Below are 26,706 nucleotides of genomic sequence, written 5' to 3'. Positions count from 1 at the left end.
AAGATGAATAGTAAATAATTTATTTCAAACACATTCTAAAGCAGGGACATATTAAGCTTTTCTTTTTTTGTTTTGGCACTTGAACAGTTTTCAGGAATTATAATCTCTATATAGAGTGAGATGTAAATTGATTTTGCATGTTAATTCCTCCAGAGTAATTTAACATAAATTAAAACATAAAAAACAAAATGGTGACATAAATAAGCTACAGAAAACATGCATTTGTTGTGTAATGGAATGATACGTGAATGTTTTATAAACAGTGGCACCATTTCTTCAAATTTAATCCTGCTTGAACATAAAAGTAAACAACGAAACCAAAGCAAAAATGCCTTCAGCTGAAGCCCTCTCCTCTCTTCCCCATAGACTGGTCTGTGGAACACCTAGAATTTCCTTTAAACAGAACAAAAAATCATTACTATGGCAAATCAAGTTGTAATGTAGTGAATACTATTGTCTGAAGAATGTAACCATGTTGATGTGCCTGGGAAACGTGTCCACTTCGAACCACACCCCCTGCTACTATGCAGGCTAGAACTCCATGCCGCCCTTTCTGCTCGCCACCTCCCTTCCTGCGCTTATTTTCTCAACAAAACATCCCAGGTCCCATTCAACTGTCAGTCAGACCATGTCCCATCGCTGCACAAAACATTCCAACGACTTTTCATCTCACTTTGAATAAAATCCAACATCAGACAAGGACCTACAATTTGCACTTGGTTTCAGGACTGCTGGTCACTTCCCTGACCTCATCTTCTACTCTAATCCTCCACACTAGTCTGCAAAATTTGGCTTTTCCAGCCCAAGTGCTCTTTTCACTTCACCCTGCAACTCATGTCAGATGCTTTGCCCCTCACCCAGGACCTTTCTACCTATTCCCTCTGCCTGGAATGCATTTCTCGGTAGATGCCATCAGGAGAACACAGTTCCTGCAGGTATTTCTTAAACAACCACTATCATGTCATATATACCAATATATTACACGCGCTTTATTTATTTATTGTGTATATGTTGTCTCCCTGCTATAATCCCATGAAGTAAGGAGATTTTGTTCTTTTTTTTTTGCTACTGTTTTCACATTGCCTAGAACAGAATATTGAGTCATAGATACTCAATTTAACACTTCAGTTGAATGAATAAATTATAAGTTGATCCAAACACCTGAGTACCATACTTCCTCTATGTAGTTATATCCCAACATATATGAATAGAAACACATATTTTAAAATTATTATTTAATTTTATTCTTCATTTATATTGTTTGAATATCACTTTTTATTTAAATTTTTTTCAATTTGTTTTCTGTTAGGCATGAATTTTATTTCAGTATATCATGAAATATGTTATATAGAGTAGTTTGGGGACCACAAGGAGTGAGTTCTAATTCTCTAATACAACAATACAGTCTCCATATTCCAGCACTGACATTTATGCTTTGATCCACAATGATTTGTACACAATCTGTTTACTTCTATTGTTTCATTGTTAAGAAGATTTTAAGGTTACTGCAAACGTGCAGTGTTAGTAAGATGAACAGCAGAGCAGTATTTCTCCTGAGTGTGTTAAACGGCAGTGGAGTTCCCACAGCACGTGAAGCATACGATGTGACAGATGGGAACTGTGCTCAAATACGTCCTGCGATGCCACACACGGAGCACAGGAACTACCTGATGCATAAAATGACTTTACATCACAAAGCACTGACTTTACAGAATCTCAGACTGATTGGATTCTAAGTAACAGGAGCATTTACCAAATGTTAGAAGTTCTTTTCTATAAACGTACGCAGTTCCCTAGGAGTTAGAGGACAGTTTGGTAACTCGGGGCACCTTCTCTCTGAAAACTTTAAAACGCGTTGAAGCAATCGCCATTCTTATTTTATCCCTCTTTTGTTACCTTTAAAAACTATTTGCCAGAAGTACATATCAGTGATCATTTTCAATATGATTGTAACATTACCTATTATTTTAGAAGTTTAAGCACCAATATTTTGGGAATAAGTTGGTGGAAATTCTATTTGTAAAACTGATTAGTAAATAATTGGCACTCCACATATGCATGGAATCTTTTCTTCATTATTGCTCGTTTCTATTATTTTTGATCAATTTCCTAAGTAGTTTGTAGCAAAATACATTAATACTGATTGAAGATCATTAAAACATCTTTAAAATGTATTTTATATATTATATTATAAAGTCCTCTTAAACAGTAACATGTTTAAAAATAAGTAAAGCAAAATGTTTTCCATTTTAATTAACTTGATTTATACATTTTTTTCTTTAATAGCTGGGGCCTAACTTAAGATAAAAAAAAATGTTCTCTTATGTTTTCTTTTATAATTTTTGTTGTCCTACTTCTCACATATAGGTTTATGGTCCATTTGAATCAAGTTTGGTACATGTTACCGCGTATGAACAGAAAGGCCTTGCTTTGCTTATGAATAACCAATTGCTCCAGCACCATTTGTTGAAAAGCACACTTTTCCCACTGAACTGCTTTTGTGCCTTTATGCCTTTGTCAAAGATCAGTTGCGTGGGTCTATTTTTGGAATCTCTAGTCTCTTACATTCATGTATTTGTCTATCCTTATACCAACAGCACACTATCTTGATTACTGTAATTTAGAAATCTTGAAATCGGGTCATGTTAGTCCTCCAACTATGGTCTTCTTTTACAAAATGTTTTGTTTATTTTAGGTCTTTTGCATTTAATTTTTATAATCACGTTGCAATTTACATGTAAAAGCCTGAGGGGATTTTGATTGGGATTGCACGCATTCTTGAGTTCTCAGCAATGTTTTGGAGATTTCAGTATACAGGTCTTGCTGAACTATTTTCGGATCCACAAGAGCTGGAAGACTCAGGACAAATTACTGCTTGCGAGATCAGTGGGGCAGACAGGCAAATACAAGCACACGCGGCTTATCACGGACACGCGCGAGCAGGAACCACGCAGAGCCAGTACCCGGGTAGGAACCTGAACTCCGAACTGCACTTGACAAGTTGCTGGAGTCTCAGTGTGCACAATTCTGAAAATTATAGCTCCAGGGAGACCCAGTCAGGGCGGGAGAAGGGGCTCAGTATTGTGAGATTAACCTGCAGGACCCCTTTGCTTCTGCCGACAAGGGGAGGGGAAAATAAAACATTTTGAAATACCTCAGCTCACTCTGATCTTAACCAGGCCCGCCCTCAGAAGAAACTAGTTAACCAGAGGCTAACCTGCTACAATATTATCAGAGTCTGACTGACCTGAGGGAAGGGAAATATCCAATTCAGCCAGTGCCCTCCCTCTAGCCATCCTGTCCCAAGAAAGGAGAAAGAAAAACTGAGAAACACTTGTGAGTTTCAGTCTAGAGCCACAGGTCACTAAAAGCTGTATTGACCATGGGCTACAGAACGCTCGCCTGCCCCTCACCTAACCCCAACTTTACTGACGACTACTACAGCAGGTCCACTTCCCAGTACATCAAGTGGGGCTATCGAGAAAAATAAAAATTACAAGACATACCAAAAGGCAAGATATACAAATTGAAGAGGCAGAGTAATAAGCATCAGAACTAGACATAGTAGGGATGTTGAAATGATCAGACTGAGAATTTAAAGAAATGAATATGTTAAGGATTCTAATGAAGAAAGTAGACAGCATGCAAGAACAGATGGGCACTGTAAGCAGAGACATGGAAATCGTGAACTAAAAAAAGATGCCCGAGTTAGAAAACAATTCAAGGAAGTGACGTAACAGTCCCCTTAGCATGTGACTGGATGTGGCTGAGGAAGGAATCTCTGAGTTAAGAGGACACAGCAAAAGAATCCTCAATATTCTTCCTCTGACATTTGTTCTACAGAATGTACACCCAGCTGAACCCGTAGGTTAACTACGGAATTTGGGTGGTTGTGATGTATTGATGAAGGCACATCTTAGTAAAACATAAAAGGACCATTCTGATGAGTGACGCTGATAAAGAGGGAGCCTATGCATGTATAGGGCAGAGGGTGTATGTGAAACCTTTATCCCTTCTCAATTTTCTTCGAAACCTAAAACTTCTAAAAATATGAATAATTGATCTCAACACACACACACACACACACACACACACACACACACACAAAGAAATAATAAGAAATAAACCAATAATTGATTTTCCCTGTTAGTTCCTCCTCAGAATGGTATGTAGCTAGGAGTCTATTAATTAGCCTTTTCAAAACATTGCTCCTTTATTATAAATACCACAAATAATAATTCTTCCAGTAATCTGACTCAAAATACAGAACATTTTTATTTATTTATTTATTTTTATCCTCACCTGAGGACACTTTTTTATTTTTTTGTTCAGATAGACTGGGAGGGAGAGGGAGAGAGAGAGAAACACTGACGTGAAAGGGACTTATCGAGTGGTTGCCACCCGCACGACCCAGCCAGGGCCAGGGACAAACTGCAGCCAAGGTACGTGCCCTTAGCGAGAACTGAACCTGGATCTCTCTGGACCGCAGGCCGATGCTCTAACCGCTAAGGCAAACCGGCCAGGGCCAGAACATTTTTGATAATTCCATTTAACCAAGCACTCCTCCTGTTCTTTATTTTTTTATTTTCACTATTTTCCTTTTCGGCCCTCAGCTTTTTTTCCTATTATATGTACATGTGCCACCACACCATTTTAAATCATCCTCATTTCATGTACTAACAGGTTTTCATAACCTTAACTTTCTTATTTAAAATATATCCTACAGGGTGTCAGCTAAATTAATTTTCCAAAACCCATTTCATCAAAACCCAAATCAATTAAAAATTTTAAACATGTCTACTACTAGGAAGATAATATCTGAACTTTTATTTCATTGCAGCATCTGAAACCAGATGATATTTTTAAAATGTATTGTACATTATTTTCAATTTTTTATCTAATTTTAAGCCTGATGTGTAACTTCTTATATGTACAAACTACATTCCCATTAATATATAATTCCAAATCATGTCTAGGTGATCATACTTCATGGAATTCCCCTCACTTATGAATATCACATTGTTGTGTATATATATGTGACAGTAAACACTTCCTGAATTAAATAACTAGTGCATTTACAAAAGAATCTTTCTGAATAGTTTGATTACTTACAGTGAAACATTAAACCTACATTTTAGAGCAAGAAAATATTATTTAAGGGCAATTATTTGTTTGAAATTGTAAGCAGAGTTATAATTAGAGAGAAGCAAGTGGGTTGAGACAGTTAAAAAATTTCTTGGAATAAAAATGCAAGAAATTAATAATATTCTATAGTATCATTCCCAGTTAATAAATTTCATTATTCAGAAACCCTTTCAGCCCTGGCGAGTTTGGCTCGGCTGGTTTGGCTCAGCTGTTAGAGCGTTGGCCATGGACTGAGGGGCGGCAGGTTTGATTCCTGGTCAAGGGCACTTATGTGGGTTGCAGGTTTGATCCCCAGCCCTAGTTGGGGTTCTGTGGGAGGCAGCCAATTAATATGTCTCTCTCACATTGATGTTTCTCTCTCTCTCTCTCCTCTCTCTCTCTCTCTCTCTCTGTCCCTCCCTCCCTAAAAATCAATGGAAATATATCTTCAGGTGAAGATTAACAAAACAAAGCAAAAAAATAAATTCTTTCAAAACCACATTTTCTTATTATTGGCTCAAAAATAATTTAATATGTATACTGCATGAAGTTTAAGAGTTCTTAAACCATCCCTTAGCATTCTACATTCCCATGATTTCTTTAGACCAGTGCTTTTCAAACTTTAATATATATTTACATCTCCTGGGGCTCTTATTAAAGATCTGTGTTCTCACTCACTAAATCTGGGGTAGGGTCCAAAATTCTGCATTTCTTACAAGCTCCACTGTCATGCCAATGAGACCAGACCACACACTGAACAGCAAAGCTGCAGACCACGCCAAACCTAAAACATCTTCAGATTATGTCCACAACATTTTCTAATTCAGAGCCTCACAACTAGGTATGTAGTTTATTTCTCTGGTGGGAAAACAAAATGTAAGGCTAAAACGATGGGAGAGCAGAGCATTATTTCTAAATAACCAGTCTCTTTCCAGATTATTTTAAAGCAGAAGAATCTTTCTGACTCAAGTCAGCCCACATTACGTCAATTCTTCTACGGCTTATGCTATAAACTGTATTTTTCTTTATATGTACATTTTAAAGTATTTGTCTCATTTAACCTTATTTTATTTTTGCAATCATAGAGATTTCATTATTCTTCTGATATACTTACTGCAATTGCTTTTTCCATAATGTATTAATTTTATTATATAGGAAGCCAAGGACAGTAAATCACAGAATATAACATAATAGGCATTTTGACGTATCTCAATTATTAATTAAGTCTCCACACATCACAGGTGATCAATTAAGCTACAATCCATCCTTAGCTAATAAAAGGAATTAGTCATTCTTCAGTCAGTTGATTATGTTGATTAAGATCTTAATGTACCAGCTTTTTTTCTTTTTACCATTTATAATCATAATAGAAAATGCTAATGATTACTGAGACCAAACCCAAGCCTCCACGGATGAACAGTTTTAATCCTTTTAGAGTTTCATAGCACCAATAGAGTCTAATGAAATTTCAACAGTAAGAAGTAAAGGTACATTTTTCAGGTGTGTTTATACAATTAAAACGAGCCAGTGAATACTAAATACTTTCTTTTATGCACTGATACCATTTTATGCATCTTGTAGAAAGCATTATGTGACATAATTGAATCAAAGCATTCCACTAAAGACTCAAATAATATGAGTCCATATGCTTGATTATATTTCCAAGAGTTCACTACACATTACCTACTGTGCTCTAATCTCATAGAAAATGTATAATTCTACATTTAATATTTATCACTCTAGTTTAAGTATGCATTTGCATATGAAGTTCTGTTTAGACTCTAAGTTTAAAGCTAGATTTTACGTTTACATCCAAAGTTGGCTAATATTAGGACTTGCTCACCATAGTCAACAAACATTTTAATTGGATTAAAGGGGTTATCCTTTCTGCAATATTTCAATTAGAAGGAAATTTGGTTCCTTTTCTGAAGAAAGCACAACAACATGTCAAGGACCATTTAGCCCATTATATGCTTATATCCTATTTTTATATAAAATCACAGAATTCACACAAGGCATTACTCAAATTGGCAATCAATAAATAATTGTTTAAAAAATACACAAAGCAAAGGTTTGCTAGTTTTAGATATAAGTTATCATATGTTGCTAAGATCACTACCAATATAGAGAGAACTCCAAGAAGCTCTGATCCTTGTTATTCTACTCAGATTAAAATTCCCCTTCAAGCAAAACCATTTGAAATTAATTTTATCCTCCAGGAATGTGACCTGCACACAAGCCAGTAATATTTCTGCAGTTATACTATGTGCTAACATCTTAACATGATAATTTGCAAAACCAACTACAACCCATACAAATGTCGGGCGGTGGCTGGATAAAGCGTATGGCAGCGTTAAAGACAAGCGACGGTGACACACATAACTTGGTGCGGCCATTTTCTCTAAGATGCTGCTAATAAGCTCAAGAACGGCACTCAGGTGTTCTTGCTACTCTCTCAGCAGCCTTTTTAAACTTCAGCAGTGAGTGTGACAGTCCCAGATGTAAGTTGATCCACGATCAAGTTAGCAGTGCTAATACAGCTGTGACATTACACCTGCTGTTCTTGGAAGTCCCTTTCTACTGTAGCTAGGATTTATTTCATTATGTGGAAATTGGTAGCAAGCAACTCTCAGCAAGAATGCTCTCCTAACTTAAAGATGTTAGAATAAAAACCATCTGGTACCCTATTTCCTTTGATCCCCAGGACTTGAACCGCTTCTGAAAATCAATGAAGGAAGAGATGGGGAGAGTGAGCGTGGGAGTTTTATTAGTGCCTGCTACCCAGGATGGGTGTCATTTCTCACATAATGTATTATTAGTACATTCAAAGTTACTTCTAGGAAGACCTTCTGTGCATATACTAATAAAAAGTGTGTAAACAGTCATTAATATGCATTCTAGAGTGTCCACTATATAAGTGTGTAGAATGTGTACTAAATTGGGATTAACTGTATTGCACAGTGTGCTGTTGCTGTTACACCTGAAAGGGAAACATGTACATGACGCTCAACTGTGAAAAATAGCAAAGGTACAAACACAGATATATTATTGGCCATTAAAAATCTACTTAAAAGTATAAATATAGTCATTACATGAGGATAAGCACAGTAATCATAAGACATCTTTGTCATATACATTTATGAGATGGTCAGACTTAAATGTAAGAAAATGTTATTGGCACTAATTTTTAATTCGAATTATGCTTCAATATTTGCTCATTTTTAGATAGTCTGTCTTATCTCTATATGAGGCCCATTGCCTAAAAAAAGGATTAACTCCTAAAGTATGTATCCACAGCCAAAATATAAGATTGGAATAGCAGTGTGTGAGTTAAATTTCATCTTCTTGAGGGCAGAAAGGGACTAGATTGTAACTGATTTTCTATTTCCATAATGCTTGGCTCAATGCTAAATAGTACTTTCATCAGTTTATCAGTTTTCACCTGAACTAAAAAGACAATACATGGTTTATTTATTTATTTTCTAATATATATATATATATATATATATATATATATATATACATATATATTTTTTTTTTTTTTTATTTTTCCTTTTTTTTGGTACATGCCCCTAGCGGGAACTGAACCTGGAACTCTCTGGTCCTCAGGCCAACGCTCCAACTGCTGAGCCAAACCAGCCAGGGCTCTAATATTTATTTTTTAACTCTTAAAGGTATTAGTAACCAAGTACAGGCTCTAGACTCTAAAACATACTCTTAGATTTGTAAGTGGTAGAAGTAGGCTAGATTATAATATAAACCACTTGCACATTGTTGCACGTGTGTGATTTTTTTCAGTGTGTTTAGAATTCCTGTTCTATAGATGGGGTCAGTGAGGCTCTGAATCTTTCCACAACGAGGGTGGAGTGCTGTCTCTGTGCTTCACATTCTACTATATGAAATCTTTCAAATGAAAACAAAAGTGAAATAATTCTCAACATCTAAGAATTAACAGTATGAACGATAAAAAGATCACCTAGGGCAAACATAGGTGGTCTGAGAAATCTTTTTGAAGGAAATCGTGTCCTAGATAACACACAGGTAAGAGGAGACAGACTGATGGTGTGTGCCTGGGTGTACACGCTGGATGCACAGAGGTGAGGGAGTTACACTGAGGTCCGGCCACACAAGAGGGTGGAACCGTGTTCCATTAAATGGAATAATGGAGCATGAGTATTTAAGGGTCACAGACAGGGAAAGGAATGTACGAAGCACAGGGGAAATACAAGGAGCATATATATTCACAAATGGATATACTTTCACACAGATTGAATGGCACAGTCTAAGATGCCTAAGCTCCAACCTAAATTTAGGCCCAGGCCTGTTACAATGTGGAGTCCAAATCATCTAGTCCTTCAGCCACAGTTTTCTGTCTTAGCCAGGACTGCCTTATGACTTTCACAAGACCTGGGCAATTCACCTTTGTGGGCCTTTTTTCTTGATAAAACAATAGAAAACGTATCTTGCATCTGCATTCATATAACGACACGTATATTAATATCAATATTACATGATTAAAACAGTGTCTTTGACCTCAAAGTTTTTATTTCCTCTGATTTTTAAAGAAATTAAAACCTTTTTATAGGCCCCTCCCTGAAAGGATCAAGGGCCCTAAGCTGGGAGGGAGTCTGCTCTGCCTAATGGAGAAATTGGGCCTGACCGCAGGACTGATCAAGTACAGTGATACCTCGGTTCTCGAACATAATTCGTTCCAGGAGGACGGTCGAGAACCGAATTGTTCGAGAACCGAAGCAATGAAACCCAATAGGAAAGCGTGACTCCACAAAGCGTGACTCTCTCTCTGCACTCACACTGATGACGCAAGCAAGGCGCGCTGGGCCGAATGAACGCCATTCGGCTCAACTCGGAAGTTCGAGTTCCAAATATTTGTTCGGATTCCGAGACAAAAGTTTCTCGAATCTCCTGGTTGAATACCGATTTGGTCGAAAACCGAGGCGTTCGAGAACCGAGGTATCACTGTACCTTGGAACTGAGCTTCAGAAATAAAGTTTTTATTGTATTACTTAATCTGACAGTTAAAACAACAGGTTCAGGAGTAATGCTAGGTGATGTGATCAGTCTCAAAAAGTTAGTGTCGTAATCAGAAATATAACTAGGGTCACCAGATTCCCCTTGAGTTGTTTTGAAATATCCTGCATAATTTAATAATTAATAAATGGTATTGTGGTTGAAACTTACACATTAATGCTCTTATCTAGAAGACATCTTGGCTAGCTTCCAGACTGCTGAGCAGAAATAAGATGGAAGATTTCTGACATGTGGGATATCTGAACTAAAGACCACAGATTATATATATTGAAAATATGATATCATATTCTGAATTCCTAACTTTTCCTTCAGACACTCTTTCTGCATCTTGGGGAAATGCATCCTTTTACTGTCGTGTGTGTGTGTGTGTGTGTGTGTGTGTGTACGTGTGAAAGGAAGTATTAGATCACATGAGTTTCTACTTGAGAGCATTTTAACTTGTTTCTTTGTCTCCTAATACTGCCTGGGAAGATGAAATCCTTGATACCTGTGGATGGGGAGGTGGGGTGGGGTGTATCAAAAAGAAGTTAAGAACATATTTAGATTGATTTTTCTCACTTTCTCTTCCCCATAGGTCAGCTATAGAATGAGAATAGTCACAACGAATATGTCTCAAGTCCTAATTTTCTAGAATAAAAGCCTCCTGTATTCCTTCAAGATTTCTCCTAATTTCTTTTGTAAACACATATATTCACCCTTTAAGCACAGTCCATTGATTACTTCCATAACTTATCTTGGATTATAGCAGATTCATTTGATAATGAAACTCTAAAACTTACCTGATTTTTTAAAAATAGAAGCAGTAAATCTACCAGGGAAGAAATAACACATCTGTGATATAGGAACAGAGAACACAGTGTGATAAAGAACAGTGGCATTTTGCCTAACCAGAGGTATCAATTTCTGCCCTCCTCAGCTTTAGTTGTAAGAACTATTCAATTCAACTTGAACTTTTTGTCTTGAATTGTAATGTAAATCAAGCAGGAAATATGTATATATCTATACATCTATCACACACACACAGTGTGCTCATACTTTTAATGCTGAATTTACTTGAAAGCTCTGAACAACAAGAATACACATCAGTGAGAAAAGAATAATGAAACTATATGAGAAGACATGAAAAACAAAATGTCATTTAAGATCATAAAGCTTATAGCGGTCCTTCACAGATTCTTGCCCGCAAATATGTTTCTTGTGTACCCAGAGAAAAATGTATAATATGAAATACCAACTTCAGTAAGGAGAAACATATCAAATCAATTATCTAAATGTTTATCTTAATAAACTGTTAAAAGAAGTTAATCCCAAATCAAGCATATATGTATATACAATATACATATATATTTACTATATATACTTTTATATTATATATTATATATATTATGTCTATTATGAGAGATAATTAATGAAATAATAAGAAAAGTCAAAACTTGGAGAAAATAATTTCAAATACATATCTGATAAAGTATTCATATTACATTAAGAAACATAAATCTCAATTATTAAAAACAAACAACCCAACTAAAATGGAAAAAAGACTTAGACATTGTAACAAGTACAAAACTATAAAAATGGCAAAAAAGCACATAAAAACATGTTCAACATCATTCACCATTATGGAATGAAAATCTGAAAATGAAAACCACAATATATTCCACTACATTGCATTAAAATTGTTAAAATAAATTTTTAAAAAAGACATTACCAAGTGTTGCCAGGAATGCAGAGCTAATGAATCTTCTTACCTTTCTGGTGGGAATGCAAAATACCATCGTCACTTTAGAAAACAAATTGCAATCACTTAAAATGTTAAGCATGCCCTTATTTGATATAATAGTCCCATCCTATATATTTGTCCAGGAGAAATAAAAACACTTGTTTACATACAACCATATGTAAATGGTTTTACCCACATTATTCATTATCATCAAAAATCGAAAACAACCCAAATGTTCTCAAATGAGTAAACGTATCAACAAGTTCTGGAACATTCATATGACGACATGTTCCTTATCTATAAAAACCTAAGAATTACTGATATATGCAGTAACATGGATGAACCTCTAATGCATTATGCTAAGTAGAAGATACCTTACTCAAACATTATAAACAGTGTATGTATTCATCCAGCAGAAGTGTAAGGATACAAAACAACAGATTAATGGTTGCAGGGCCTATTATTTACTGCAAAGGGACATGAGGAAAATTTGGGGGGAAAGAGAAATGCTTTCAATTTTATATATTATTGTGGTTATAATGGTATACATTTATCAAAATTCATAGAATTTTACACTAGAAAAGATTAATTCACTCTAAGTAGATTATACGTTCATCCAAATGGCCAACAGGTACATGAAAAGGTACTCAACGTCACTGATTATCAGGGAATTTCAAATCAAAACCACAATGAAATCTCTCCTCACACCTGTCAGGATCACTATTACATAGAAGGGTGAATGTCATTTTTACAAAAAGATATTTACCCTCCTTGCACTTTCCTTTATCAAGTATTAAATATCTGAATAATTAAAAGTATTTTAAAATGTGTGCTTTTATAAATTACTGAATAAATAAAGACTAAAAATGTGTACTTATAAATTATTGAGAGGAAAATACTACCACATCCTATTTATAAATCTAAATATGCTATATCCAGAAAAGGATTACCATTTTGAAATTTTACTCAGACCAATGGATACTTTATTCTACTCTGAGACACTGCTGTTCCAAAGAACAACATGTCCTAAATTATATGCCCAGTATTGTTTTCTGTTATTCTGTAATTCCAGCTACTTATACATTGTTAAAACAATAGGCCAAATTTAACACCTAACGGTGTGCCAAATTTTTTTTTTAAAAAATCTACATAATCCCATCAGAAATGTATATCCTCAGCTTGGCCTGGACACTTGCAGCTCCAAAAACAAGGTGTCCGTGCAATGGTGCATAAAATATTAGGGCTCAGAAAGCTGTGCCTGCTTGGGGGAGTGTGTAATTTAATAAAGTGTTCATTGATGTCAGCACGCTGGCTCATCACACTGGTGTTGATGTGCAAGCCTGCAGCACAGAGACTCTGCTAATTAGATGACTGAAGGAAGATTACATTTTCCCTTGGAGACACACACAAAGGTGGGAAAGTTATTCTCAAAGGGAGTGAGACATGCAATAAACGGATGGAACAGAACAAAAATAGGGAAGGGTACACTTCAGGGCAAGCCAACTTGGGAAACAACCTCAACAGAGTTGTATTGTTTACAAGAACAAAGGCTATGAAAGACTCCAACAGGCTTCTCTTGTTCCCACTCTATTCACACATATATTTTGAACATAAATTACAAAAAAAAAAAATAAGATTTGTAAGACTTACTTGCTAAGCTTTTTAATAATCCCTTGTAAAATCACAGAGAAATTAGAACTGTGAGTTAAGACTTCCAAATAGTGTATTTTACACTTTAGTGGTTAAGACTGTCCATTAGTTACACCTTTTAAAATTATATCTAAAAAGTCAAATGGGCTCAAAAGGAGCTGAATTACGAATCATTCACAGAGCTATGAAGAATTTTTCAGGAAATCATACAAATGAAAGTTTTGTTCATAGTTGAGCAAAAGCAAATGCTTTGTGATTCGCATAGAAGTGTTTTATTAAAACTTTAAATATTTTATTACCTAGCCTGACCAAAATATTAAAAACTATCAGGTGATAAAAAAAAATACTAACTCAGCATTGCCTAAAGGAATTCTATATTTTAAAGCAAGCTTCTCTTTTTACTATTATTATTTTTTAATAAAATTAACTTGGACATTTTAGCTTCCTTCATCATTAAGCTCTGAGGATATCAGATTCTGGTCAGTATCAAAATGTCTAAGAACAAAGCCTCAGTGGGTCTGTTGACCATAGAAACAAGAGTTTTGGTTAAGCTACGGTTACATCTTGACTTCAGTTGTGTTTCAGCCAGACCATGAAAGCTGAAGGACACTAGAGACCATGCCCTCATGACACCAGACAGAACAAAGCCATGTCTGACATCAGGACCTGATACAATGATTAACTACTCCCTACTATGGCCCCAGCCAGTAAGTAGGGCCCAAGATCCCAACTCCTTTAGCCAATATGTTTAATAATTTCCCCCCAGTATATCCCATGCCCTGGAGGCCACCAGGAAGCCAGGTCTTTAACACCGGTTTACCTGTGATCCAGACAAGGTGCCATTTTCTCAAATAAAAAACCTTTACTTTTTTGGCCTCAAACTCCTGTTTCTCTTTGATTGGGCTCTGATGCATGCAGGCAAACAGACCTCTTCAGCCCAGTTAGAAAGGTATTAAGCCCCCTACATCACATCAGAGGCAAGCACATCTCTGAGGGTATCTACCAAAATGATCATCCCCTCAAAGGCGTATGGTGTAGGTTTTTTTTTTTTTTTTTTTTTTTTTTTATCCTCACCCAAGGACATTTTTCCATTTTTTGTACAGACAGAGTGGGAGGGAGAGAGAGGAAGAGAGAGAGTGAGAAACATCGACGTGAAGGGACACATCGAGTGGCCGCCACCCGCACAACCAACCAGGGCCGGGGACAAACTGCAACCAAGGTATATGCCCTTAGCGGGAACCGAACCCGGGTCTCTCCGGACCGCAGGCCAACGCTCTAACCGCTGAGCCAAACCGGCCAGGGCCATATGGTGTAGGTTTTTAAGTACAAGTGACTTTGCAACAGAGGCCAACAGGAAATCAAGGGACCAGGTGCCACCACCAATAGGCCATGTGAGCTTCCCTGGAATGTTTTGGGCTCTGCTGTTTCTTACTAGAGGTCTCCCTGCAAACGCATTGCCCAACCTGGCTTACGTCATTCTCACCGCTGCTGACTCTCATTTCCCAGGTTGACCTGCTTGGCCTCCATGGTCGGGCGCCCATCAGAATTACTGATCATGCTGCTCCCTGCCTCTTAGATACCTGTTCACTGCCTTCCATTCTAGTCCCAGAATTCAGGCTAGACCACCTGGTAACCATTGTAATGCAAGATAGGTGTGCAGAGCAGAGGAGCATAGAGGGAAATGCAGACGTTTCCAGCATATTTTATGAGGGTCCTGGTCTCAGAAATATTCCAGATTAATACACACATACTTGAAGTGTTTAACTAGTTGATCCTTGCTTGTAGAGCCTAATTTTATCTTGAGACAGTTTTGGAAAATTATCTTTCATATATGACCAATTCATATATGCCAAACACTAAGATAATTCTTCAAATAGTGTGAATTAGATTTTTAATTATATAAATGGGAAAAATAAGGCAGAGAATCCTTAAGATGCATATGTCGGGCTATGGAATATAATATACTAAATTGTTTCTTAAATGTAAATTGAGTTATTTAATCTTAATTTCGATAAATAGTAGTTTTATAGTTCATTTAAAATTTGTATTGACCAGGGTCATCTGTATTTTTACATCCATTATGCTAATTGTATCTGATTAAATTTAGAGACCGATGTATAAATATTAATGTATTTTTCATATTATAAATATGAATGTTTGGCCTCTATTTCAGAAAATACCTATGAATAAAACATTACATTTCCTCTGAATGGCAATGTTAAGTAGCTCTAGCAAATGGAATTATTATCCCTGGACATAGAGATTATATATTGATTTAATTTATTTCTGGTGAAATCTTCATGCTAACATTAATAAATATTTCCTGGCAATATTCTCATCCTCAATATTTTGTTTTCCTCAGATCAAATCCACAAGAAAATCTTAAGTGCCTTGTACTTAGGTGCTTTTAGAGGGTGGGGAGCGTAATGAAAAATGATAACAAGGTAAAGAAAGGCAAACTAACAGGGGAAGTGCTGAAAAAGAAAGGATGATGCCCTTTCATTGATCTCCTAAGAGTGTAACAGTTGCTCCTTTATTGTCACTGAAGGATGTAGAAATCAATATAAAGCAGTAGAAAATAGAAACAAAGAGACTGCAGGGCCAACATTAGCTGAGTGCCTATTACATACATCAGACATATTTCTATATAATTTAAATACTGTTAGATTCTTTACTGCTCTGGGAAAGGATTATTTATTACTTCTTTTTTATCCCTAGGATCTAGCATGGATCCCTGTGTGTGTTGTCATTCAGTAATTTCTTGGGAAGAAACACATTTTTCCCTCACGAGATACCGGCAACTAGGTCATATTAAGTATTAATCCCATTTACTTGATAAATCATTATCAATTACAGTAACTGCCATAATTAATGTGGTTCCAATGGCAACAAGGTGTTTCAAAATGGAAACTTTCTTAAAGTTTTAAAAATTATTTTGTTGTAGCCCAGCCGGTGTGGCTCAGTGGTTGAGTGTCAACCCACGTACCAAGAGGATGCTGGTTTGATTCCCAGTCAAGGCATATGCTCAGGTTGTGGGGGGCATGCAGGAGGCGGCCAATCAATGTTCTCTCTCATCGATGTTTCTATCTCTCTCTCCCTATCCTTTCCCGTCTCTCTAATATCAATACAAAATGTATAAATAAAAATTATTTGTTGTGAACCCCACTTCTTATATATTTATGTAATCAATTCAAAAATGCATTTTTTCATATTTTGCCATGTTTGAATGCAGAAAATGTCTTTCAATCAATGACAGTTGAATAAATTAAAGCTTGTTCTCATAGTGACACAAATAGTGCTCATACAACTGATGAACCACAACAATGTAAAATTGTATTAATGATATACATTATTAATTTTTTGTTCCGTGATATTGGAATAAAAGATGAGGTTTCTGAATACAGTGATCCTTAGGAATTCTGAAGTCAACTAAGAAAAAATATAACCCTTAATTTATACACATATTTCTTTTTTCTTTTTTTTTAATATCCTCACTGGAGGACTTTTTTCTATTCTTTATTCAGACAGAGCAGGGGGGAGAGAGAGGAAGAGAGAGAGAGAGAAACTTCGACGTGAAAGGGACACATCGAGTGGCTGCCACCAGCACGACCCACCAGGGCCGGGGACAAACTGCAACCGAGGTACATGCCCTTAGCGGGAACCAAACCCGGGTCTCTGTGGACTGCAGGTCAGCGCTCTAACCCCTGAACCAAACCGGCCAGGGCTATACACATATGTCTTACAGCAATTTAAAAAAATTTTTCACTTGTTCAAATTTATTGGTGTGGTCTCATTTAATCAATATAGTGAAATTGATATGACACAAATTGAACTCTGGGAATGTAGAATAGTTTTTCGATCCATCAAGAAATGTATGTGGGTTCAGCTGGTGTGGCTCAGTGGATTGACTGTCATCCCATGGACTGAGAGGTCCCAGTTCGATTCCGGTTGGGGCACATGCCCAGGTTGCTGGCGCGATTCCCAATAGGGGGCATGTGGGAGGCGGCCGATTGATGTTCCTCTCTCACTCTCGTTGATGTTTCTCTCTCCCTTCCTCTCTCTCTAAAAAATCAATAAAAAAATTAAAAAACAAAAGTACATGGTAATGAGAACCTCTGATGGAATACTACTATTATGTTTTTGGGTCTTTTTAAAAGATGTTTGGATTTCTTTATCAGGAGTGTGCAAAGCATGAGGACACACCCCTGCAAGAGATGTAACTCACATCTGCTTCTGACACAAACGGCAAGTAAGTGAATGTGGGTATCACAGCCATCATCTGGGATAATCCTAGAGCACTTCCATACAGAAAAAAATGTTAAAACAGTGCAATGTAATGAGTTTTATTCTACCCTTATGAGAGGTTTCTTAAAACAAAATGCTAATTGAAGTGCAAATCAGCAGCAGAGAATGTGTGGGGAGTGAAGAGTGGTATCAGCGTTGGACTGTTATTATTTCATGTTTTGTTTGACTACAGCTGGGGTTAGTAAAATACCTTAAGAAACAAACTCAGAAAAAAATGCATTGGTACTTTCTGCTCATATATCTATAACCAAGTATAAATTACTGAGTGGTTAGATAAAACTCATTTTCACAGCACCATGATTCACTTTTATAGCCTTGCTGGCAAAAAGAGATTAAATCATCTTTGTTTCCTATGTGTTCTCTTTCTTTCCTGTACAGTAGCTTCCAAAATTTTGTTCATAGTTTTCATTGTATTCTTTGCTCTATTGTTTGGCTTGCAAGCATCCTTTTCACTGAAAACATAAAATGACAGCTTTCATTTGCAATAAAAATGAAAGAATGTCCTTGGAAGTACCTAGAGCAGCTGGTGAAGACATTCTCAGTATGACGGGGACAGTGTTGCTACAGACAATACTTCCTGGGTATTGTCTCAAGCTTTAAATAAGCTCTTTTGGGGTGAATACTGTATTGGTCATTAAAGGACTGGTCTCTTATGAAGATACAGCACATAGTAGAGATGAAATACTTTAACTGTTTTGAGTAGAAAGACTTCTGGCAGAAAGACTTTTTGAACTGGGTTTCTCTTGTTCTCCTAACCTCTACTGAAAACACCTTAACTTTTCAATAAATGGATGCTTGTTTAGTAAAACATTTTTGTAACAGAAAAATGACAAATACAACTTTGAATCTGAGGATTTATCTATTTGGAGAGATACCTAAATAGCAAAACTAACACTAATTTATGGGTGAAAACATGGAGACAGAAAGAGTATGATTGCAGTCAGACCAGACAGGTTAAGAAACATAGTCTCATTTGAAAAGGGTGTTTTCTGCTTCTGTTGTATGTTCAGTGTTACTATATAGCTACAACACAACCACCATGGATCCGAAAGTGTTAGAAAAATAAAAGTAATTACTCACTATTGAGAGGACACACTCTGTGAATCTAAGGATAGACCACATCACTGTAATGAAAATACAAAAACAGAATAGAAAACTCAAAAAGCGCAGATCAAAGGCATGCTTGAGTAATTGGACCTGCATAACACATGCAACATATCCCCTTTCTAAAACCATAGAGATAGAAAAATACCTCTTTTGTCATGAAATTAAAACTAGAGCTTGAACCCTTTAAATGGTAGCCATACTCCCTCCTGATCATATGGTACAGAATTCAGGAAATATTAATTTGGAACAGAAAAGTAAGAATCACGAAACTGTATTTGCTGGCCTGACTATAGTTGAAAATGGACACACCAAGGTTTTAAATCCTAATAATAGATGGTTGATAAGTATTTGGCAAAACAGCCAACATGACATGTCAGAAGCCTATAAAATGAGTCCCGGTTCGCCCTAGCTGGTTTGGCTCAGCGGTCAGAGAGTCGGCCTGTGGACCCGAGAGACCTGGGTTTGGTTCCCACTAAGGGCATGTACCTCGGTTGCAGTTTGTCCCCGGCCCTGGTTGGGTCATACCGGTGGCAGCCACTCGATGTGTCCCTTTCACGTCGATGTTTCTCTCTCTCTCTTCCTCTCTCCCCCTCCCGATCTATCTGAACAAAAAAATAAATAAAATGGAAAAATGTCCTTGGGTGAGGATAAAATGGGTCCTGGTTCAATGCCACCATATTTTCTTTGTCATCATCCTCCATAAGCTTCTCATTGATGGGGCCACCCTTTGATGAAGCATTTAGCTTTGTTTTCCAGACAAGGTAAACAGAGAACTAGGCACAACTCTTAAGCTAGCAGTGTCTGCAATAATTCTCTCTGCCAACTAGACTAAAATGTGATATTTGGGGATAAATTTTGGGCACTTGTTTAAACTGGGGCATAGCATCTGACCCATGTTTACCTCGGTTTTCATTTTGCCACTTGCTTGTCCTAAGAAAATCCAAGAGAATGGGGATCATTTTTTTTTAATCCTCACCTGAGGATATTTTTCCATTTATCTTCAGATACAGTGGGTGGGAAGGAGGGAGGGAGGGAGGGAGAGAAACATCAATGTGAGAGAGATACATTGATTGGACGCCTCCCACATGACCCTGACCAGGGTCTGGGACCCAAACTGCAGGTGCCCTTGAGCAGAACCTAACCCGCATCTCTTTGGTCTGCAGACTAATGCTCTAACTGCTGAGCCAAACTGCCAGGGCAGGGATCATTTTTTTAATGTAGTTTTGCCCAGTTTCCTGCCTAGAGCAATAGCTGATGAAGATATGCAGGCTTTGGTTTTTAGACATCATGCCATTTTCCACTGCCGAAGTCCAGCACCTGGAGACATTCACATGTTCTGATGGGTGTGGCCACCTTCCCAATCCATTAACATACACTTTTAATTATGCTTTTTTTCTTTTTAAATTAATTTTATTTACATATACTAAATATATTTTTTTAAATTGCACATATTTAATGAATATATTTTGATGAGTGTGGACATACATATATACTCATGATATGATCACAACAAAAAATGGTGATAACAGAAGCATCATGTCCAAAACATTCCTTGGTTCCCTTTGCCCTTGTGTGTGTATGGAGGGGGGATGGGAGAACATACTTTCTGCATCGTAAGCTCTTTACTCATATTTCACGTTTCACATTTAACATTCTCAAATTGCAACTCAAATATCATCTCCTCAGAAATGTCTGACTGTCCTACTTGAAACTAGCCCTGAAAGACATTCTCATTCACTTCGTGTCATTCATTCCTTTCACACAGATTGTATTACACCGTTATATGATTGGTATTTTTAATTATTGTTTAACTGTTCATTATCTATCCCTGAAATAAATTCTACACGAATACAAGAAACTAATGTCTATTGTTTCTTGTTGCAGCCACAATAACAGAGCACATTGTAGAGCAACGCTCTTTTTGCAACAAATCAAACGAAACAAAGACTTGATGAATAGCTGACTCCTTTCTAGGACTAGGGAACTTCCTTAAAACCTTTCCTCTGTGTCATGGATAGTGCTTCTTCTGGTGAATATAATTGTAAACAATATAAAAGACATCTCTAACTTTTACTTGTTTCCCAAGAACAGTTTGGATTCTCACTTGCAAGCTGATCCTTTAGACTGACACTTGTTATACTGATGTGATCATTTAATTCATATATGTCATTTAGTGATCAGGTTGAACATGCCGTAGCTTTTGGAAGTTATGCTTTGAAGCATAAAGTGGTTCCTACTGTGATCGGCCACAGCACATGTTCACTGACCAAATATTTTGGAAATTAGAGGGTTAGGGTTAAGGTTAGGGTTAGGGTTAACATTTTTTATTTATCGTTTCACCTTACCAAAGTAGCAGCCTGCCTTCTATTTTAATTACTCCAAATTATATCATGAGAACCACACTCTTTTTATGCATTGTTACTTACAATTATTTTACCTGTTGTGCTTTTTCCAAAAAAAAAGGATATATTACATTACATTGCTTGAATTTTGTTCTTTTAAGCAAGTAAAAATGAAAAGTTACTGTGTGTAGTAACTTTTAAAAGCTACACAGGTTTAGTAAAAACGTAGACCAGTTAACTCATTTTTCTACTGCAAAGACCAAGTAACATTTAAATGTTCACTATGCAAGTCATTAAACTATGAGTGATATTTCTCCTGTTTCCCAAGACTAATGAGAATCAGATCAGGAACCTGTTTTTTAAGCAATACATTTGGAATACAGTTAATATATTGTTTTCAAGATTTTTTTTTGCATTTTTATAGAACACCGAATATGGGCTCTTCCCATATTCATACACGAGGATTTCTTAAAACAAAGTAAGAAAAGTATAAAAAAATAAATATGGTAGCATTGATAGATGTACAAAGTAGGAGCTCTTACTAGATTGCAATTATTCTGAAAAATCTGGACATAACTAATATTTTTTATATTTTTTAAAAATATTGTCCAAGCCATTGTTCCCCTTCTGTGAGAACATAAATGTGAAAGAAAATCATATTTATTGCCCAGAGTAATGTTGGAAGGCATTCAGATGTGTCCATTTGTTCCAGATAAACAAGAGCATCAACTTCATATATCGATTAGACCCTTGGACTAAGGCCATGTCTTATGTTTCTTAATTGGTGTGTCAGCTGAGGCCACTCTGTGGCATTACTATTGACAGTACTTGTCCTCAGAGTGTATGCACTACCAATCCTATAGCAGATATATTATGAATATATCTTATTTTTTCAAGAGAATCTAAGCAAAACAGTGATTTTAGAAAAACACAAATCTCTCATTATTACGATTTGATTAAATTTAATAATGTATCTTTGAAAACATATATCCCTTTAATCAAAAATCTTTGCATGGTTATTACCGGAAAGAAATGGCAAATCTAGCCCTTTGCAAATGCATCAAGTTGTAGTCAGTTGCATATATCAGAGATTTTTAAGAATAGCACTATTGACATTTTAGCCTGGCTAATTCTGTTTTGGGAGGGCCATCTTGTTAAAGAGAGAATGTTTAGCAGCCTTCCTGGCCTCTCGTCACCCAACACCAATAGCAACCTCATGCTCACTATTGACATATGAAGATGTCGCCACATATTATCAAATGTTCCCTGGGGGAGTAGGAGCAAAACTGTCTCCAATCAAGATCCACAAAACTCTACCATCACCTATAATTATTTATATTTAGACAAAATCTTAACTAAGCATGAAAAGCAAACCTTAAACAAAAATGTGTAAGTTTAAAGAAAATGAAGACTGAAATTAGGATCTGGCTAAAGTCCTGAAAAAGAGTAGGCATTAAGCATATGTTTGCTAATTAATTCAGATGCAAACTTAGAATGTAAGCCAAGATTTTTATGAATACCATTCTGTTTCTCATTTCTAAGCTATTTTCAGAAAAGCTTAAAATTTAAAATGACCTTGGAGTTAATCTAATCTAAATTAGTAACTGTATAAATGCAAAGAATGATTCATCATAGGTAAATTATTTCCCCAAAGGTTAATACAGGCACTAGCTGATCCCAAACCCCAACACTCCAGACATACACCACATTCCCTCAAACATTTTGTATATTCTCTAAAACATCCAGTTTACTCTCTGAAATATTCTGTACACTTTCAAGCATACACTTAGTCTCGGTCCTGTAACACATCAAACTGGAACTCAGGAAAATACTGAAAAGCTTCTTTACACTACAGTGTGTGTATGACTAGGCTTAGTAAGTTGTATACTGTAATACCTGGCCCAGAGACTTGCCGGAAAACTGGTACTTGAGGTATGTTGGAGAAGGTAGAGTCAGGAATGCTTGGGTTTTGAGGAGCTAAAAAGTCACCTTTCATAAGAAACAGTATGCAGTGTATAGTTTTTAGAGTGTTTATCCTAAGAGTTTCCCTAACCATCTATCTTTATTTTCACCTTGGTTTTCCTCGGAATGCACTAACTCAACATATATTTTGGGAACAATGTCTTCATTTTTGGTTTGAAGGCAATAATGACAATACACTGTCAATTGTGGTATTTTTTATGACTTAATGATCTTACCTTATGTGACTTTTTGTCAATACTCATAGCACTTTCCAAAAATTAAAAACAAACAAACAAAAAACACTTGGCAGTAATCTAAAACATGGAAAAAGGCATATATTCAGCCAAATTTGGTTATAAAAGTATTTGATTATTTGAGATAAAATTAGGTCCTTATAGTCTAAGGATGTCAACATAAATTCCAAATGACTTAGAGGGTAAATGTCAAAGGGAAATTATTATCTAATATTTTCAGTTCTTAAAATGAAAACATAACAAAAAAATAAATAAAATAGCTAACCATAAATTAATGAAAGAGATGTCAAACAAATAATTAACCGTTCCTAAGTTGTTATTTGCTCCTTCTGCTAGCATTGCATGTCTACACTCTCTACCTCATCCCTCTGAGCAGAAAATCCTCCCTGCTGAGTTAAGGCCACCCACATCATTACACCATTAACATTCATCGTGGTCACATAACTTGTTTAGGCCACTGACTGGCAGAGTCAGGAACAAGAGAACTACTAAGATTTTGTTTTGCTTACACAAAGACATTAAAAAGTAGTGGACAAATATAAGTTTTAGCTATATTTCCAAACATATATTAATTTCATATCAATAAGGAAAAGATGATTTGAGTATTTTAGAGTGACATTTGGAGAAAACAAAACACAGCAACGAAGGATTGTAATGAAATATAAATCAAATAAATCAAAAGGTAATTGTAGAACTCTCATACCACGATGCTAAATAATGACGTTTTCAAAAGTCTTTGAAGACTTTTAAAGGTCAACAGGCATATTTGGTAAAATATATATGCAACAGATATAATAAAGAATTTAATATCTCTGCCCTGGCCGGTTTGGCTCAGCGGTTAGAGCGTCGGCCTGCGGTCCCGAGAGACCCAGGTTCGGTTCCCGCTAAGGGCATGTGCCTCGGTTGCAGTTTGTCCCCGGCCCTGGTTGGTCATGCGGGTGGCAGCCACTCGATGTGTCCCTTTCACGTCGATGTTTCTCTCTCTCTCTCTCTTCCTTTCTCTCCCTCCCATTCTATCTGAACAAAAAATGACCTCGGGTGAGGATAAAAAAAAAAAAAGAATTTAATATCTCTAAGGGACAGAGTGTTCTGACAAATTAAGCAGAAAAAACAATGAGAATTATAATTTTTTAAAAAAAGTAAAAAAAATTGGGCAATGCCCAAAGGTAGACAAGAATCACTGTTTATGTACTTGCCGCAATGTTTGCTGACAAGTTTGTTTTAAACATCCTTCCAATTTAGTGAATGACCTGCTTTATAATCCCTGAATCCCAAGTAATAATTCCAAAGCACAGATTTCTTAGCCTCCTTTGCAGTTAGAAAACTACATGAGAATCTGGCCTCACACACTTGATGCATCCGAACCTGAAATGATATGAAGTGGTAGAAGTGGTTGTCGGCAACCACTGCAAACCTCAGGACAACAGAAGAAATGTTGACTTTATTATCAGTTCTGGTAGAGCTGATATCGCAAAAATATCCAGCTAAAATTAAAAACAAAATTTTATCATAACATGGTTTGCAGTAGCAAAACAGCTAATTAAATTATGACTTAGGGTAGTCTAGAGTGAAATGCCCACTGCGCACAAGGCTATGAGGGATCAGGTAGCTGTTTGAGAGAACAATGTAAATGGCATGAGGAATGTGTGAACTGGAAAGGTAAATTGCTTGTATCAAACTGTACTGACAGCTTGAAGTAAATGAGAAACAAGCTCAAAGCCCTAAATTTTGGCTCAAGGCCTAGAGAGGAAACCATGGGAATTTTATGACTGATGAAATAATCTTGTATCATCTACAACTGTAGAACTAAATCTGAACACTGAACTCAAAAGTTGGATCCTGACAATTATAAAACTTAAAAGATGGCTGTATGCATGGTCTCATTACTACCACAGTATAAAAGCCAGTGAACTGACTGAGAACAAATAAGATTCTGAATACTGGAGCAGGGAAATGAGATAGGATCCAGATGTATCAGTGTCCCCCCAAACTCCCAAACATCTGAGTCTTTATTGTTTGCAAAAGCAGCCCTTCCTTTCCAGCCCAAGAAGGTCTTTTTCACTTTTGTTGAAATCCAATAACAAACTCATCTGAGACTTAACTCACAAGGAAAAAACTATTATTATGCCCATCCTCCACCACTTCTAATTATCTCCTGATCTAAATTAGAAGCAGAACTCAACATGCCCCAGGGAGACAATTACAAACTCAAATTCTAGAAGAAATGATTAAGTATGAAAACAACACAACAATTTATGGATTTGTATCAGCAAAATCTAGAAAATATGCAAAGCAATAAATTTTGAAAGTACTAAACCAAAGATTGTGGAACGTAATTTTATAATGCAACATATATTAATACGATCATCCTCGTAAAGTTTAGAATTACTGTATGAACCTCTGTACATGATAATGGGGTTTGATTTTTTTTGCTTGGTTAGCTAATTAAAATATGGACTTAATGAAGACTCTGAGATGACTAAAACTCTTTAATATTTTGTATATAAAAAAGATTATTTTAATTGAGGAAATGAGAATGGGTTTATCATGTGTAATTCATTCAAACTATTCTTTACATTGCTTAAGAGAGGGCAAAAAATTCATTCTAACCTGGGTACCGAGAACTACATGGAAGATGGCACATCACTATCTTTCAAAGTCTTGTAGAAATTGTTCTCTGTTAACTAGAAATTTTGCTGCTAAGAAATTTTGTAGTAAATAGGCTCTCTTGCCCAGCCAGTGTGGCTCAGTGGTTGAGCATTGATCCATGCACCAAGAGGTCACCAGTTTGATTCCCAGTCAGGACACACGCCCAGGTTGTGGGCCAAATCCCCAGTGCGGGGCATGCAGGAGGCAGCCAATCAATGTTCTCTCTCATTGATGTTTCCATCTCTCTCCTCTTCTCCCTTCCTCTCTCACTAAAATCAATAAAGAAAAAAAATAAAAATAAAATAGGCTCTCTTATTTCCATGGGCATGACAAGATCCTTGGGTGTTAAGACCAAATAATATTAATGAACCATCAGATGCAAGATGTAATTTCTACAATTAATAGTGGCGGTGCAAGAGAGCATTTTTTTTAGTCCCTAATTAATCATAGAGTCTCTAGGACTTAAATACATGCACAGCACCCTAAGGTCGACAATCATTATGTAAATGAAAAACCTTTTGGTTGACCAGGTAGAAAAATGATG

The 26,706-nt window shown here is 36.4% G+C and overlaps 1 protein-coding gene across 2 annotated transcripts in view; it reads right to left on the bottom strand.

Moving 5' to 3' along the window:
• Positions 1-26,706, bottom strand: part of CDH10 (cadherin 10) — a 135,717-nt gene that overhangs the window by 80,275 nt on the left and 28,736 nt on the right. The gene's annotated exons all lie outside the window — the stretch shown is intronic.

The sequence above is a fragment of the Molossus molossus genome, unplaced genomic scaffold, assembly GCF_014108415.1.
Source record: "Molossus molossus isolate mMolMol1 unplaced genomic scaffold, mMolMol1.p scaffold_m16_p_3, whole genome shotgun sequence".
NCBI lineage: Eukaryota > Metazoa > Chordata > Mammalia > Chiroptera > Molossidae > Molossus > Molossus molossus.
The sequence above is the reverse complement of the archived record's forward strand: the minus strand, read 5'-3'. Positions and strand labels throughout refer to the sequence as shown.